Source organism: Triticum aestivum, chromosome 2B (genome assembly GCF_018294505.1).
Source record: "Triticum aestivum cultivar Chinese Spring chromosome 2B, IWGSC CS RefSeq v2.1, whole genome shotgun sequence".
NCBI lineage: Eukaryota > Viridiplantae > Streptophyta > Magnoliopsida > Poales > Poaceae > Triticum > Triticum aestivum.
Genome location: NC_057798.1, coordinates 644,373,300 through 644,379,363, shown reverse-complemented (window position 1 = coordinate 644,379,363; position 6,064 = coordinate 644,373,300).

Here is a 6,064-nt window from a genome sequence, read left to right as displayed (position 1 = left end):
GTGATCATGGAAGCTGACAATTCCAAAGTCTCCGAAGGCTTTAGGAGAGGAGACTTGTACATTGTTGATTTCTCTACAGGACCACAGCCTGCCGTGTGCTTACTTGCAAAAGCTTCACAAGGCTGGCTATGGCATCGACGACTTGGTCATGCTGGTATGAGGAATCTGCACACGCTCGCGAAGAAGAAGCATGTCATTGGCATTGAGAATGTCAAATTCCTCAAGGATCACTTATGCGGAGCCTATGAAGCTGGGAAGATGACTAAGTCCAAGCATCCAGCGAAGACTATCATGACCACCACTCGACCATTTGAATTGCTTCACATGGATCTCTTCGGTCCTAATCATTATTCTGCTGTGACTAATGATGCATCTCTATATGGCTTTGTTATTGTTGATGATTATTCTCGTTACACATGGGTACACATTGTTACTTACAAACATGAAGTGCAGGAAGTCTTCAAACGATTTTCCTCGAGGGCTTCAACCAACTTTGGTGTGAAGATCAAGCACATCAGGAGTGACAATGGAACTGAGTTCAAGAATTCCGGTCTTAATGACTATCTCGATGAACTTGGTATTACTCATGAGTTATCTGCTCCCTATACTCCTCAGCAAAATGGCGTCGTGGAGCGCAAGAACAGAACTCTTGTTGAGATGGCTCGCACTATGCTTGATGAATACAAAACGCCTCATCATTTTTGGATTGATGCAATTGATACTGCGTGCCACATCATCAACAGAGTATATCTTCACAAATTCTTCAAGAAGACTGCCTATGAACTCCTCACTGACAAGAAACCAAATGTGAGTTATTTCAAAGTCTTCGGTGCTAAATGTTGGATTAGAGATCATCATCACAATGCTAAATTTGCACCGAAAGCACATGAAGGTTTTATGCTTGGTTACGAAAAGGGCTCCACACCTACAGAGTCTTCAACATCGCTCTTCACAAGATTGTTGAAACTGTATATGTGCGGTTCGATGAAACTAATGGCTCGCAAAGAGAGTACCTACCTTCTGTGATAGATGAACCAGCACCTGAGGATTCTATCAAGTTCAAGGCTACTGAGGATGTCATTCCTACCGAAGAATCTACTGAAGAATTCATTTCAGAACACGATGATCGTCGAGCTAATGCACCTGAGGAAAATGCTAAAGAAAATGGTGCTGAAGAAAATGCTGATCAAATTCCTCGACGACAACCAGCTCATCCTCGCATTGCAAAAGAAGTGCAAGTTGAAAAGATCATCGATGCCATTGAAGCACCAGGTCCTCTCACCCGCTCAAAAGCTTCACATTTATCTAAATTTTGTGGGCACTATGCTTTTGTCTCTATCACAGAGCCCACTAAGGTAGATGAAGCATTTCTGGAGCCTGAGTGGATTCAGGCCATGCAAGAAGAATTACAGCAGTTCGAGCTCAACAATGTCTGGGAACTGGTCAAATGTCCAGATCCTTGCAAGCATAATATCATTGGCACAAAGTGGATCTACCGCAACAAGCAAGATGAAAATGGCCTTGTGGTGAGGAATAAGGCACGACTTGTAGCTCAAGGCTACACACAGGTTGAAGGAATTGATTTCGATGAAACTTTTGCACCTGTTGCTAGACTTGAGGCTATTCGCATATTACTTGCTTATGCTAACCATCATAATATCACTTTATATCAAATGGATGTGAAAAGTGCATTCCTCAATGGTAAGCTTGAGGAAGAAGTATATGTTGCTCAACCCCCAGGTTTTGAAGATCTAAAGAATCCTGACAAAGTCTTCAGACTCAACAAGGCCCGCCTCAAGCAGGCCCCTCGGGCGTGGTATGATACTTTGAAGGAATTCTTCGTGAAGAATGGCTTCACACCCAGTTCACTCGACCCTACTCTCTTTACTAAATCTTATGATGGTGAACTGTTTGTGTGCCAAATATACGTTGATGATATTATCTTTGGCTGTACTGACCAACGTTATAGTGATGAATTTGCCTATATGATGAGTGAAGAATATCAAATGTCTATGATGGGAGAGTTGAAATTCTTCTTAGGTCTTCAAATTCGTCAACAGCACAATGGCATATTCATATCTCAGGAGAAATACCTCAAGGATGTTCTGAGGAAATTCGGCATGCAAGATTGCAAAGGAGTCAAAATTCCTATGCCCACGAATGGCCATCTATGCACTGATGAAAATGGTATTGACTTCGATCACAAGGTATACCGCTCCATGATTGGTTCTTTATTGTACTTATGTGCATCTAGGCCAGATATAATGCTTAGTGTTTGCATGTGTGCCCGATTTCAAGCTACACCGAAGGAATCACACCATAAGGCTGTGAAGCATATTCTTCGATATCTAGCTCACACACCAACACTAGGACTATGGTACCCCAAGGGCTCTACTTTTGATCTCATGGGATATTCTGACTCTGACTATGCTGGTGATCGTGTGGACCGCAAGTCAACATCTGGTACTTGTCATTTCCTCGGACGATCTTTGGTCAGTTGGTCCTCGAAGAAACAAAACTGCGTATCACTATCTACTGCTGAAGCTGAGTACATTGCTGCCGGTTCTTGCTGTGCTCAATTGTTATGGATGAAGCAAACTCTCAAGGACTACGGCATCAACATGAAGAATGCGCCTCTCTACTGTGACAATGAGAGTGCCATCAAGATTGCTCACAACCCAGTTCAGCACTCGAAGACAAAGCACATTCAGATTCTTCATCATTTTCTTCGTGATCATGTGTTGAAGGGCGACATTTCTATTGAGCATGTGAAGACTGAAGAACAGCTAGCCGATATCTTCACAAAGCCCTTGGATGAGAAGAGATTTAGCAAGTTGCGGTGTGAGCTAAATATCTTAGAGTCTTCGAATATTCTTTGAAAAGGACACTCATCCTAACACTTATGCAAAATTGATGAGTTAGATGTGCAACACATGAAGAAACGTTTTTCTTCAATCAATGAAGAATAACACTCTAAGTGTGAAGAAATTAATGAAGAATTTGATTCTCAGAACCCTACGACAATTGTACACGGTGTCTGAAATCATCATTCTTATACGGTGGGTCACGCCACCACCAAAGTTGAAAATCTTCAATTTGAGTTTTTCCTCAGTTCTGAAATTCTTCAACCTTTCAAAATCTTCACTGTTTCCGTCGTTTTTCTTCATTGGCTATATATATATATATATATATATATATATATATATATGAGTTTATGTTCTTTACAACATTCACTTATGGCTATTTCTTCAAGTTGCATTTTCTGCTAAGTGAATGTGATTGGACCCTTCCCCCTCTATGCTATACTCAACCCAATCTATTCACAAATTCTTCATGTGCGTTTTATTTGAAACTCGTTCAAAATCTTCATTGTGTCCTGTTAGCTGAAGAAATTGCTAACGGAACTTTAAAACTAATCTTATCCAAATTTTCGGTTTTGCCGCTCAACCGTCCCGTATCCCATGATAGACTTATCTATTCACCCACGATCTACGATCTAACACGATCTCCACTTTTCAGTATGTGGGTGACACATGTCAAGCGAATGAGAAGGGCCAGGAGCACATTCGTCCTAAATCTTTGGGCGAACAGTTTTTCACTGCGACTATAAATACCCCCTCACCCCTTCCTCACTTCCTTTACTCTGCTCGACCGCTCTCTCTCTCGCTCGAGCTTCTCAAACCCTAGTGCCGCCGCTACTCCATCGTCGCCGGTGAGGAAGAGCTTCACTGACTAGACCTCGTCGCCGTCGTACTCGCGCCGGCCGCGGAAATCTTCACTCCGCCACCGCCGTAACTGTCTTCCTCCGCCAAGTTAGGGCGTGGAAGATCTGAACTGACGAGCTTCAAATCTACACTTCTTAGTTCGTCGTGTTCTTCATCAAGGGTAATTAAAAGTTACTTTTACTGCCCTCTTTGATTCAAATTTTCTCTACAATATCTTCAAAGGTGTTTTATTCTTCAAATCCTCACACACAAAACACCTCACTAGTCATCTGCTCTTGATTCGTTTCTCTAAGCATCATTTATCTTCAAGATTCCTCAATTGTGTGGATCCTCAATCTATACAACTCTGGAACCTAAGACAAAGAACGCTTAGTGAAAATCTTCAAGACTTATTTGGTCAAGTTCCTCAAACTTGTTCTTTTTGTAAACCTTCTGAGAACGCATATGACCTCTTCAAATTCCTCGCAACCATACTCTATTCACAGGTACTCATGCCCGCTGCTGAATCACTAGGTTCTCATCAACTTAACTCATTTGCAGCGTTCCTCGAAGAAAAGTTGCATACTTCTTCAGAGAATTCGATTGTTCAAATCCCTCAACTGAAGAATATGGCAGAAGGTAAGAAACCACAGAAAGGAGGAAAAAGGCCTGAGGTCATGACTGCATTTGAAATTCCTGAGGACATCTATGCTGACTATTGCACACCTGATGAGGCTAAGTTCGGAAAGGAGAACAAAAATCAGCGCAAGGTGCGCATACAGAGGATTGAAAGGAGATGGGCAAGATAATGGAGGGAGTACAGATATGTAACTCCAAAGTATATGAAGAAATTCGCTCTAAATCCTCCCTACCCAAGAGCTCCATTGGCACCTGGCCAAGAAGCTGACCCCACCAGGATTTCCCTCAAGAATGGGCCAAACGCCAAGCCAAGTTGGCAAGACAAGCCAAAGAAGCAGTGAGGAAATTTAATGAAGACTCTACTACTGCTGCTGCCACAAAGGCCTCTGACAAGCCTAGAAAATCAATGGCAAAGAAGCCCGCTCACAAGCCAAAGTGCTTCACCAACTGTGCCCTCATGGCCAGGTTCCTCAGCAATGCCCTCACGGCCAGAATCTTCAAAGCCCTCACGGCCAATTCCTCATGCTGCTCCTGCTCCTCCAAAGTCCTCAGTTGCTCCGGCAAAGTCCTCAACACCTATACATCTGGCCACGTGCCAAAGGACTGCAGGCATCTCTATTGCCTCTGGTGTCTCAGCGAGTTCCCTACCTGCACCAAATTCTTCATCAGGCCCGACTCTGCTGAAGACCAAGGCAACTGCTGGACGAGGTCCTCGGCCTAGTCCGAAGAAGAAACAGGTTGCCTTCCAAGTGCCATCTGACGATGAAGCTGATGATGATGAACTTGCTGAAATCATCAGAGACAGGCAATAAAGGGCTGCTAGAGCCAAAGGCACAAATGTGCCACTGCTTTTGGATCCAAAGGCGATCCTCGACTACATTGATCTCTGGCACAAGGACCCAAACACTCCTATGCCTGATTTTCAATTGACTCCTGGCCAAAGTCACATGCTGACCCATTTCATCACTGAAGAGAAATGGAAATTTGAGAAGGCCAGGCAAATCAAGGAGGCTCAGTTCAGGAAAGAGAAGTTTCTGAGGAACAACGTTGTCACAATGACAACTGATGAACTCCTCAAGATCCAGTCTGAAATCAAAGCCCTCAGCGATGACTTCAATGCTTATTATGCTGATTGACAAGGAGCCAAAGTCAGGTTCATTAAACTGACTAAGAAGTTCACCAATGTTGCAGCCCCATCGCAACAAGAAATTCCTCAAGCTGAAGCTTCTACTCAGCAAACTGAAGAACATGCCAGCACCACTGATGACTTTCAAGCTGCTGATGAAAATGCTAGTTCCAGGGCTGATGACTCCATTCCAGCCGCTGAAGACATTGCCAGGGCATCCACTAGTGGTGCGCCTGAAGAAAATGAAGAAGTCAGGGCAACTGCATCAGTTGTGGCTGAGGAAATTGAAACAGATTCCTCAGCTCCTCCTGCGCCTACACCAACTCCTACCCTTCCATCTGCATCAGATATGAGGAAGACCAAGGCTGCAGAGAGAGCTGCAGTGAAGAAAAGGAAAGCATCATCTGCTTCAGATTCTTCAGCTCCAAAGAAAATGAAGCCTATGACCAGCTCACTTGAAAATCCAATTAATGTTGTTCTGATTTCCACCATGCCATCAAAGGACCTTGTTCCTTTTGGTAAAGAATATGTGATCCCTAGCGGATCTGATGAAGAAAATCATTCTGCTGCTTCGTCAGAGCAGATTGATGAAGAA